This window comes from Aegilops tauschii, chromosome 2 (genome assembly GCF_002575655.3).
Source record: "Aegilops tauschii subsp. strangulata cultivar AL8/78 chromosome 2, Aet v6.0, whole genome shotgun sequence".
NCBI lineage: Eukaryota > Viridiplantae > Streptophyta > Magnoliopsida > Poales > Poaceae > Aegilops > Aegilops tauschii.
In genome coordinates, this window is record NC_053036.3 from 266375338 (window position 1) to 266387960 (window position 12623).

The 12623-nt window shown below is 41.9% G+C and overlaps 1 long non-coding RNA gene across 1 annotated transcript; it reads right to left on the reverse strand.

The window, feature by feature from the left end:
* Window positions 1–3403: 3403 nt before the first annotated feature.
* Window positions 3404–7343, reverse strand: LOC120973313 (uncharacterized). The gene is made up of 2 exons (XR_005768019.3): window positions 6716–7343; window positions 3404–6105 (listed from the first exon to the last, which is right to left on the reverse strand). It is a non-coding gene; the product is annotated as an uncharacterized lncRNA (long non-coding RNA).
* Between the last annotated feature and the right edge of the window lie 5280 nt (window positions 7344–12623).

A 12623-nucleotide genomic window follows, 5' to 3' on the forward strand; every position in this document is an offset into this window, starting at 1 on the left:
GAAAGGACTACGATAGATCCCCTATACTTGTGGGTCATCAGGTACTAACCCGAAGGCTGTCAATGGGCAACGTATAAAACATTATATCTCAGGTACGCCCATTAAGTTGAAAGTAATATTATCCAAACTTTGACACCAGAAGAACACATAAAAGAGTCCTTCCAGAACACTCCAAAATCGTGCAAATAAGGAGGTACATGATACGGTAAGTAAACGGACACCAAAAAATCCACAAAAATATTTTTTATCAGTTTTGGAATATTTAAAAATTTAGGAAATAAAGAAACTTCTAGGAAGCGTACCCTGGTGGGCACAAGACACCAGGGCGCGCCAGGCTTGCTTGGCGAGCCCAGGTGGGTTGTGCCCACCTGGGACACCTTCCGGACTCCGTTTTCTACCATATATTTGTCCTTCAAGATAAAAAAAATCTATATATACTTCCCGAACTTGTTGATCACCGTATCACGGAGAAATCCTCTGTTTTCTTTTCTTGTTGTTTTCTGCGCAGTTCTGAAAATATGTCGTCCCAAGACTCCGACGGAGAGAGCTATGTCTCACATCTCATTGCTGACCCAAAGACCTATGGGGGCCTATCCCCTTATGGTCGAACTACAGATGACGAGGAGGATGCTCACTTGATGAGGATCGATGATTCAAGCTCGGAGGAGGAGGATGTCCCTCTACCTCAACCTGGGGATATGCACGTGGAATTCAAGAAGCCAAGTGTTCCTAAGAGAGCTAATCAGTCTAAAGACCAATCTATTCCTTTTCGTTTTAGGCGGAAAAGCAAAGGGGATTTACGTGACAAGATCTTGAAGCTGGAGTTGGAAGTCGATGATTTAAAGGAGGAAATTGCTCTCCTCAACAATAATATGAAGGCACAATTGTCATCACATAAACACATATTACACCTTGACCTTTTTGATTGAGCCATCATCTTCTTCACCACCAAAAGAGAACTGAATATCGGGTATGGGCACTCCCTTGGCTTCCGCCAAACTTGGGGGAGGTGCCCCGGTATCGTATCATCCCACTATCTTTTGCTTTTGCTTATTTTAGTTCGATCTTTTTGCTTTAGATAAATAAACGTTTAGTTCGATCCTTTCTTCTTTGAGAGTTTGGTTAGTGATCTATCCTTGTAACCGTGTGCAAGTTATATAATAAAGTTTAGTTTGAGTTTTTGCTTTCTTTACTTTCATGTTGCAATTAAAGAAAATAAATAAGAAAGAAAAATAGAAAGGAAATAAATGAAAGAAAGGAAATAAATTTAGAAAAGATCATATATTAATCCTATGGTAGGTGATGACACTGCATAAGGAAAACTATAAGTAGAAAATTTTATTAGAGATTGTCAAACATAGTATTTTTTTAGCTTTTGCTTATTTTAGAGATTGACAAACATAGTATTACCCGTAAAAAAAGACAAACATAGTATTAGTCAATGATGCAACTCATGAAAGAATTAATAAGGGAAGAGAAGATTCACATACAAATATACTATCCTAGAAATCTTTTGTGATTGTGAGCCCTCATCAAAATATTATATGCCAAAATTGTTGATATTGGACAAGGAAGACAACTTAATGGTTTATGTTTGTTTATATTCACATAGAAGTCACATTGTCATAGATCCTATAACATGTGATGCTTATCCCCTATCTTTGCTAGCCAAAAATTCTGCACTAAGTAGAGATACCACTTGTGCATCCAAAAACCCTTAAACCCAAATCTTATTTTCAAGTGTCCACCATACCTACCTAGGTATTGAGCAAGATCCCTCAAGTAAGTTGTCATCGGTGCAAAAAGGCAATAAAAATTGCTTCTAAATGTGTGAGATCATTTAGTGTAAGAGAAAATTGAGCGTTGCACGAACTTGTGATGGTGAAGAATAACAGTGACAGACTGCATAATAAAGGTCGCTATCACAAGGGGCAATGTAACGTGACGTTCTTTTGCACTAAGGGGTTGAGCATACAAACAAATAAGCACATAGCAACCTCTGCTTCCCTCTACGAAGGGCCTATCTTTTACTTTTATCTATTTACTTTTATGCAAAGAGTCAAAGTTTTCCTTCTATCCCTTTCTAATTTTCTCCTTTGGCAAGCATCATGTGGTGAGGAAAGATCTAGGCACATATGTCCAGCGGAATATAGATAGCATGAGTTATTATTGTTGACATCACCCTTGAGGTGAATACGTTGGGAGGCGAAACTGTAAGCCCCTATCTTTCTATGTGTCTGGTTGAAACGTTTTGCTCATGTGTACGCGGTGAGTGTTAGCAATCATAGAAGATTATATGATGGTTGAGTATGTGGACTTGCCTAAAGGCTCCGATACGCGACCCTTCCTGAAAAGATGATGAATTGTAGTTGCAAAGTTGACTGAGAACATAGTTTGTTGGTTTTTAATAGAGTTTTTACTTTATACTTCAATTGTGTGATGAATTGTTACTTATTCAGGGGAAGTATATGATAAAAGGTGTATGATAAAAGTATTATGTTTAATTTTGTTACTGTTATAATAATCAACATGATGCTTCTATGTCCGTATTTTGTTTTTATCGACACCTCTCTCTCAAAGCATGTGGACATGTTTTTCGATTTCGGTTTTCGCTTGAGGACAAGCGAGATCTAAGCTTGCGGGGGTTGATACGTCCATTTTGCATCATGTTTTCTTACTGTTATTTATAACTAGTGGACCCGTTGCGCCAAATGGCGCAAAGACCCGTTGAATCCATGTCCGGATTGAAAAGAAAATCCATGGTTTAGTTGGTTTAGTTGTGGGCAAGCACATACGTTAACAAATTTAACACCCTTTAATAAAAAAAAGAAGATTGCTTGCTTGCTTTGTACAATGAGATGAACACATACATTTAAATTTGGCATCATAAAATTTCAATGAAAACCATGTTACGCTGAAAATGTGTATTTTTCGGTAATCTTCCGTTTGAGCAACCACGCACATTAAGAATTTAGATCCCATGTATAAAAAAAATATGCATACCAGTTAAGGAGGTCTTTATCTTTTCGAGGTATTGCTTGCATCAATTTGTTTGTGTGTGTGTTCGGAAAAAAAAAAGATGACCCGTTGCACCAAATGACACATATGCCCATTTAAACCATGAGTGTGCTTTGAAAAAAAATGCATTTGTTAATAACTTCAGATTTGAGGGCATGTGTACCTCTTGATCCATTGCAACAAACATGGTGTATTTTCAAAAATTAAGCGTTTGTTGATAAAATTAGGTTTTAGGAATAACTTGAGATATTTTTTTTCCCGTCAGGATGATTTAGGGCATCATTATGTTTGACATACATAGCCTGGGCAAGTCTTTCAGCAGTAGGTGATTCCCTAAAGTTCGGTACAGAAATAGAGACCCAACAGAATATTTCAAGATTGTCTTAGCAAGTGTGGTCATCAATTCACAGCTTTGAGTTGGTTTACAAAGAATAAATTGGATAGTTATAGGTTGTACAACTAAGATTAAAGAACCAGAATGTGCGTACAAAGTTAAGCAACCGGATGCCTCTTCTGACACACATAAAACAGATACATCATCTGCTACCATGCCTTATTCAAAGAAGAGATGCCTATAGAACAAAAACTGGATCGCTGACCTTGATGCTTTTTCCAGGTCCTTGATGCTTTTTCCAGGTGGAAAGTGCCATTATGGAGAAACTTATAAAGAAAAGCAGTAAGAACAAATGGCCTTCAGAAGAGTTCAAATTGTTTCCTAAAAAATAATTTGAACAACAAAGTGGCAAGACAAATGTACAACAGTGGAGACCCGACGACAGCCTCAAATACATGCAATGTGACAACTAACCAGTATACAACAGAAACGTGCTTAAGAGAGTGAGGGACACGACTGGAAAAAATATATTATGTGTAACATTACCTATCTCACTACCACAGAGTATAATGAACAACCATATGTTAAGGATGTTTTCGGTCATACAAGCCGCATTTCTGATCCATTTTCCATTATATCTAAATAATATCTAGTGGAATTTTAAGTTTTTTAGAGAACCCATCGCCAAATGGTGTACCATTATCAAGAAAATTCGGACGAAGGACTGCCAATTTGGTACAACATGTTTTTAATCTTATCCAAGTGTTTAAATCCCCTAAAGCGATCTCATACTAATTCCGTATCTTCAAATATCATTCTGGATGGGAAAGGAAAAACAATGCATTTACCAAGGACCCTAGTAACATTTTAATTTATATTCAGAGCACTACGATATATATTCTCCCGTGGTAGCAATATAGAACATCATTCCTAGTATATAGTAGTTGTAGGCATCTTTTTTGCTTTTGATACATGGATATTCTGATTTCACAATTCTTCGCAAATCTGCAGTAGTTGTAGGAATCTTCTTTGCTTTTGAATTAAAAAAAGGAGAGTTAGCCGAGACAATACATCAAGTTTTGCAGCATAGCAATCCAAAGAAATCAGTAATACCTATCTCTGTCAAAGCCTTGTTTGGAAATACATAACCAGTGCTCTCATCTTGTTCACGAGCGAGCATTAAAAAAGTTTGGTATATGCTCATGCAAATGGAATAAAACTGGCTTGATAGAACAAACAAACAAACCTATTATACTCCATGGATATACTATACTATTGCTTTTCAGAGCCAAAATAATGAAATAACACGAAAGTAAATCAACAGCATGATTTTGGGACCATAAAGATATAAAATCATTATATGAAAAGTGCCACACCATATGTTTATTCAAGACAGAATAATCATGAGCAATGCATAATGAAGAAAGTAATTTCTTACAGAAACAACAGCCAGCTGAGTTGTGGACCATTCATGCCCCTTCAACTTGTAATAACACACTCAAGTTAATGGGATAAGCACACACATTATTTTCAGCGTAAAAAAAAGACCTCCCTAAAGATGCAGCGGATATAAGCTCACATTTCTGGACGTAATATGATTCAACAGAAACAAAATCCACTGGATTTGTGGCTCCAGTTTGATGACAGCAGGTAAGATAGAAACGCACCAAGCGGCCTGCTTGGTAAGGTACCAACAAGAAATTACAATCAAAGAAATGCATATGGAACTATGGCTACTGTTTGTATTTCAGAAGGTTCTAAAGTAGCATAGCTTAAGACTTTTACCAACAGTTAAAGAAAATATGACTGCCAAACTCAAGTAGAGCCCATACAGCTACCATATGACAATAGCTCAGAGCCATGTTTCACTTAATTATTTTGTTGAAAAAAATTAGTGCAGGACTTGTGGAGCATTTAGAAAGAATCCAAGAACAAAAGCAGAAGGTACTTGGAAAGTTGGAATATAATACAACATAGGTGTGAAAGTATTATATGTACTCAGTAGAAAAATACTCGTGAAAGTACACTGTTCCAACATGGAACGATAAATTCAACAAACTTGATGACAATCTGAAGCTGAAATCCTACCTCCAGGACATATATGCATTTTGTTATGGAATGCATTGAGGCATAACTACCCTTCCAGGAAAGAAACTCACACGATCAGGATCATTATACACTAAGAGGAAGGACTAAAGCAAAAAATGCAGTTAAATAAAAATATTAACACACAAAGCTCAATCAGCACCAAGAGAAGGGGTCAAAAGATGTACAGCTGAACTGAACTGATGAATGTTATTGGGGCTTTTTCATGCACCGCAAGCTATTCTTTTATTCGCCTGAGAAAATTACAATGATGTTGTCTACACAACACAGATTACTCTTCCACCCTGATCAGCCCCTACCTTACAATGAGCAAAATGGCACAAATACATCTATTTAACTATTACACCATTTCAAGTAAAACGGAAGGATGGCTCATTAACTAATCAATGCAGGAAACTACTATCACAATATATTGAAAATCATCACCAGGCTCAATCTGTATTATTGGTTGGACTATACAAATCGTGAAACATGGTCTGGTCTACTGTAATTGAACGACTGGGATTCTAACCATTGTGTGGGATCAATGATACAATTTTGGTAGGTAACACTTTAGTTAACATGACGAACGTGCTTGGGGAACTGGAAAAAAGTCTAACTTCAGAAAAATTGAAAAAGACCTCCACGCCAAAAATAACCTCTCCAACCTGTATGCAAAGTTGCAAACAATATTGATTTGATATGAATTTAAACAAAAACAGAAATCAAGAGAAGTCAAGAAGTGCATACTGGACCATGCTTAAACTCCGTCAGGGGTTAGATCTTAAGTCAGGCCTGCTAAACGTGCAGCACACACACACACATAGGAAAAATCAAGCCAAGAAGGACGGCGTGGTTGATTTAGTCTAGCTGAAATTGACGCACCAAAAATGGCACACGCCAAATCGAGCAGTAGTTCTACTACTGCATAATGCAAGGTTGAATATAAATGGACCAGATTTATTTAAGCTCTGTCATGCAAATCACACAGGTCCAGTATACGTTTACAGAGAAAAATCTTTGATATGTGTACATGAAAGGTCGCCTCATTTCTGAAAACACAAACCCACCCTAACTTTTCACATGAACAAAATGCAGCTTTTCTCTTCCTTGAAGATATTACATGACTCGGCATCTTCTTGTAGGAAAGGGAGAAAGTAAAGAAAGAAGAAAATAGCACAGGCAATTGCTCACAAGACTACACTCACCTTCATATGATCTGAAACAAGAAAAAATTGCAAGAGGCGTGAAGGGGGAGAAGGATTGAGAGAAGCTCACCTTGACATCACCCGAGCTCCTCCCATGCGCACCATCTTCAGCCGTCGGGACTTCACCTTCCCTGCTGCTCCATGAGGATTCTGATCCTTCCCTATCGCCGGCCTCTCCTCCACCCCGTGAGGCGTCCGCCGTCTGGGCCGCCGGCCTCGCTGCTCCACCCCACACCACTGTCCTCTTGGCCCTCCCCTGCTCCTTCACCCCCAGAGGCGCCATCTAGCCGAGGAGGGGGTGTTGAAGATGAACGTGAGGGTGGAAGACGGGGCGTGGCACGCCAACAGGAAGGAGGAACATCGCAGGAGAGAGAGAGAGAGAGAGAGAGAGAGAGAGGAACCGGTGCGGCGGCGGACAAGGGAGGGAGCAGGGAGGGACGTGGTTGCTGTGATTCGAGGCTGCCCATGACGGGCCGCACGATGCGCGGCGTGCGAGGACAGGTTCGCTCCCACCATGACCCCGACGAAACGGCATCCAGGGCAGCCGACGAGCAGGACCAGGAGCAGCGCCGGGCCACCCGTCATCGGGAAAGGCCAAAGGCGAGTGCAGAAACCGAGTGCACACGCACCGGCCGGCCCCTCCGCAGCTGCTGCCCACAACGCACGACGCGGGCAGTACGCCAGGAGCGTCCCGCCAAGAGCGGTTGACCCCAAAAAACTCTAGCCTACACGTACACCGCGGGACATGCACCCAGTTCAACCGATGAACGGGACCAAGGCAGCATCGGCCCACCAGTCAGCTGCCGCGGACGGAGATACCGGGTGCATAAGCGCTGGCCCACGCCGCACGACACGGACTCCGCGTGATGGGACATGCGACGCTGCATTTCTGGGTGACCGGAGTAAATCTGACCCAATAGAAATCCTCGCCCGTGACGCTCGCGCATGCGGCGCGGCAGGATCGGCCGCCCAAGCACCCAAAAAAGGCTCACCCAGCCAATCGGTTGAGAGGCCGAGCCCACAGGTCATGGCCTGCATGAACTCACCCCGCGGTCAAAACGAAAATGACCGAAGATCCAACGTCAACCAGCGAAAAAATCTGCTGTTTGACCACCATCCAACGGCCCAAATCGAAACAAAATGAGGGACAACCGAGGAGACCAGTTGGCTAGCCTCGTTATATGTTAAAATGTTATTATCCATAATAATGTTTTTTGAGTAATTCTAATATCTTTTCTCTCATAATATGCAAGGTATAAAAAGAGGGAGAATTCTGGCAGCTAAAAATCTGGACCTGAAAAAGCTACGTCAGGCTACCTATTCTGCACAACTCCAAATGAGCTGAAACATCACGAGATTTTTTTATGGAATATTTAAGAATTATTGGAGCAAATAACTACCAGAGGGGACTCACCAGGTGGGCACAACCCACCTAGGCGCACCAGGGAGCCCAGGCGCGCCTTGGTGGGTTGTGCTCTCCCAGGACCACCTCCGGTGCCCATATTCTGGTATATAGGTCATTATGACCTAGAAAAAAGGAGGAGAGAACTTTCGGGATGGAGCACCGTCGCCTCGAGGCGGAACTTGGGCAGGAGCACTTTTGCCCTCCGGTGAAGCGATTCTGCCGGGGGAACTTCCCTTCCGGAGGGGGAAATCATCGTCATCATCCTCACGAACAACTCTCCCATCTTGGGGAGGGCAATCCCCATCAACATCTTCCACAGCACCATCTCATCTCAAACCCTAGTTTATCTCTTGTGGTCAATCTTGTTACCGGAACTATAGATTAGTGCTTGTGGGTGACTAGTAGTGTTGATTACATCTTGTAGTTGATTACTATATGGTTTATTTGGTGGAAGATTATATGTTCAGATCCAATATGCTATTTAATACACCTCTCATCATGAGCATGTTTATCATTTGTGAGTAGTTACTTTTGTTCTTGAGGTCATGGGAGAAATCATGTTGCAAGTAATCATGTGAACTTGATATGTGTTCGATATTTTGATAGTATGTATGTTTTGATTCCCTTAGTGGTGTCATATGAACGTTGACTACATGACACTTCACCATATTTTGGCATAAGGGAATGCATTGTGGAGTAGCAATTAGATGATGGGCTGCGAGAGTGACAGAAGCTTAAACCCCAGTTTATGCGCTATTCCGTAAGGGACCGACTGGATCCAAAAGTTTAATGTTATGGTTAGAATTTATTCTTAATACTTTTCTCGTAGTTGTGGATGCTTGCGGGAGGGTTAATCATAAGTAAGAGGTTTGTTCAAGTAAGAACAACACCTAAGCACCGGCCCACCCACATATCAAATTATCAAAGTAGCGAACACAAATCGAACCAACATGGTGAAAGTGACTAGATGAAAATCCCGTACACTCAAGAACGCTTTGCTTATCATAAGAGACCGTTTTGTCATGTGCTTTGCCTCAAAAGGATTGGGCTATCTTGATGTACTTTTGTTACTATTATCGTTACTTGCTCGTTACAAATTATCTTGCTATCAAACTACTCTACTACTTATAATTTCAGCACTTGCAGACATTACCTTGCTGAAAACCACTTGTCATTTCCTTCTGCTCCTCATTGGGTTCGACACTCTTACTTATCAAAAAGATCTACAATTGATCCCCTATACTTGTGGGTCATCATGTGTATGGCTTCAATTCAAATGAAGACTGAGTAACAGTGACCAAAGTCGTCAGGAAGAAATCATGAATGTTGATGGGAGTGCCATGCATGATGTGCAACAACAAGTTCTTCATGACTCCCACAACTTCTTTAGTGTTGGAATTGTGGCCTTTGATCGGACTGAGGGTCTTTGCCAGAATGCGATACACAGTCTTCAGCACATATAGCAAATCTGTCACTAGGAAGGTCGTCCTTGGAGCATTTCCTTCAGCCATAGGCTTCATTAGCACTTGCATCACGTGATTAGGCAGCTCAGGTTCTTCAAAAAAAATCCTGGCTACTTCTTGGGGTGGATTGACTAGAAGAGCATGAAGCAATTCACCGATTGGTGGTTTGAAGTGAGTATCTTCAGTCATCCAGTCCAGAGCCCAAGTTGCAGTGTAGTCAGTGTTGCTAGAGAAGTGCATAGTTGCATAGAATTGAAGAATCAGTTCTTCATTCCAGTCACAGACATCAACACAGAAATTAGGCAGACCAGCATCATGAAGAACAGCCAAAACTAGTCGGAAGCAGGGAATTGATTCCATATCCACATGAGGAATATGACGATGCTGGAATACCTTCTTCTTGTCAAGCAGCAGTGAGGCAGAGAATTTCATTTGTGTTCTTGTCCAGAACCTCAAACGCCTAAGTTTGGTAGACTCATAGGGTGACTCGCCAATGAAGAAATTCTTTTCTTCGAAGAATCTGGCATTGTCAAATTTTGGTCCCTTGAGGCCTTTGCCAATATTGGGCATCACGGGGACAGGTTGAAGATTTTTCCTTTTCTTTCTGACAACAAGAACTGGTCGTGGGGACACAGTTGAGTCATGTGGATCTGTGATAGCTAGAGCACGAGCAACTTCCTCGGTCGTAGCTGTTGGAACTGCATGAGTATCTGCTGAGGGAATTGATTTGGCACGTGGAGGAGATGCATTGATGACATGGACATCAGCGTCATCATGAGCAATTTCATTAGCTGCTGCAGCTAGAACTTTTTCAGGTATGCTATGGACCGATGGTTGTTGTTCTTCAGAGCCAATTGGAAATTCTTCAGTGCGCTGAGTCGACTGGGCTCTTTTGTGAGGGAGTGGTGAGGGGCGAATTTGGGTGAGCTGCTTCCCAATATTCATCATGAATTGGAGGAGTTGTTTGACCATCAATATCCACTTCCTCCTCATTTTCTTCAAACAGCGGAGTTCACTGAGGACTTTGAGTAGTCTCTTGAAGCACAGATACATCGGTATCAACCTCAATTTCTTCATCCATTTGCTCCGTGTTAGCAGCCGAATGGGTATCTTCTTCATCTTCATCAGCCTGAGGGATTTCATAATCCATCGCATATGGAACAATTTGAAGATTCTCAAGATTACGAGCAGGGGTGCTGATGAGATTGGAATTGCATCAATAGGAAAGACAATTGAATACAATGTTGTCGTCTTAAATTTCTTCAGTAATTCAAGAATAGGTGGAGTTGATGCCTTTCTCTTCTTCGCTTCACACTCCGTAGCCTTTGTCTTCTTCGCTTCTAATGCAGAAGGAAGGGTAATAAGTTTCAAAGATGAGGTCGTTGGTGGAACTGCTGCTAAAGAACTAGTTGGATCAGTTTCATCGGGCGTAACTAATGCAGTCACCCTGGCAGGTTCTTCGGGCACGACACTTTCAGTCGCCCTGGGAATTTCTTCAAGCACAACAGTATTTGTTGCCCTTTTAGTTTCTTCAGGCGCAACATCTTCAGTTGCCCTGGCAGTTTCTTCAACAGTTGAAGGTGCAGTCTTACTGGCCTCTGTGGTTGGAGGTGGAGCTGAGGAACTGGAAGGTGGTGTCATGCCAAACTTGGCAGCATCTCTCTTATTGTGATCCTCGACAACCTTAGTTGAGGTAGTGATGAATATTTCTTTCACACCACAACAATGATTGGCTTGTCTTTGATATTCTTCACACAGCTGAGTAATTTCAGATTGCAATTGCAGCAGCTGTTGAGGGGTTGTAGTCATCATCTTCTTCTTTAGTTCCTTCTCCTTTGGAATTTGTTGTTTCTTCACAAGTTTCGCCTAAGCTATCTTGTGCTTCTCATTCAATATGAATGAGAAAATCATGTGGCCTGGGCCAGGAGGCAGGTTCAGGTCATCAAGAGGTGTTTCTGGGTTAGTGCACCAGATCTCAATGAAGTCCAATAGCTGCTTTGGATCCAGCAGCAAGGGAACAGAAGAATTCTTGGCTATGCTTTCTCTTGCCTTCTTCTGAGGAATTCTGCGAGCTCATCTTTGTCAGTGAGCCCATGTTCATCAACCTGAGGCACAACGACCTTGCTTTTAGGACTTGGTCTGGTTCCACGGCCAGCAGTTGCCTTTAGCTTCAGCTTGGGTATTGAGGACGTTGGTTGCCGACTAGCTGAGGCACTTGATGCAGCAATTGAGGCTATTGAGAAGCCCCCGGTGCGGTGGGAAGATGCGAGCATGACCAGTGTTGAAGCTTTTGCTACTGCTATTGAGGAACTTGATGCAGGAGGAGGCACTGAAGATTTTGTAATCTTAGGAGCAGAAGCATTTGGAGCTTTGGGCTTGACCACTGAGGGCATTGCATCAGACAACCTTGGCTTGTGTGCAGGCTTCTTTTGCATAGCCTTCCTTGGGGCACTGGCACTACCACTAGCACTGGCTTCAGCTGAAGCCTTCGAGGCACGTTGAATTCTTCAATGGCCTTCTTTGCTTGTTTGGCAAACTTGGCCTAATGCCTTTCATATTACGTGGGTAATTCTTCACCCCTTCTGACACTGGTGGGATCAGCAACTTGACCAGCAACAAGTGGGGGCCTCTTGCATGGAGGCTTCACTGCAAAATCCTTCATGTATTTTGGAGTTACATTGCAGCGACTAGACCTCAAACAGTCTGATCTCTGTGCATCAGTGTCATCCCTGGATCGGTAATGCTGACACGCACAGTACTTGAAGGATTTATAACAGAGTAGAAATCACACACTTATTACATCAAATGTCTCAAAAGAGAACTTATTACAATAAATATGGCTTAAGGCCATCTAATACGATAACAGCGGAAGGCTTGGAAGATAAAGCGAGTCCATCAACTCCAACGGCATCACTGAGTGAAAGACCACGACCTAAGGCTCCTTACTCATTGTCTGAAAAATCTGCAACATGATACGTTGCAGCCCGAAAACGGGTCAGCACATGGAATATGCTGGCAATGTAACACAAAAGAGTAATGAACAGAATAATGCTATCACTACATGCATATTTGGCTGGTGGAGGCTGTATGGTTAATATGTTTTGCGAAAA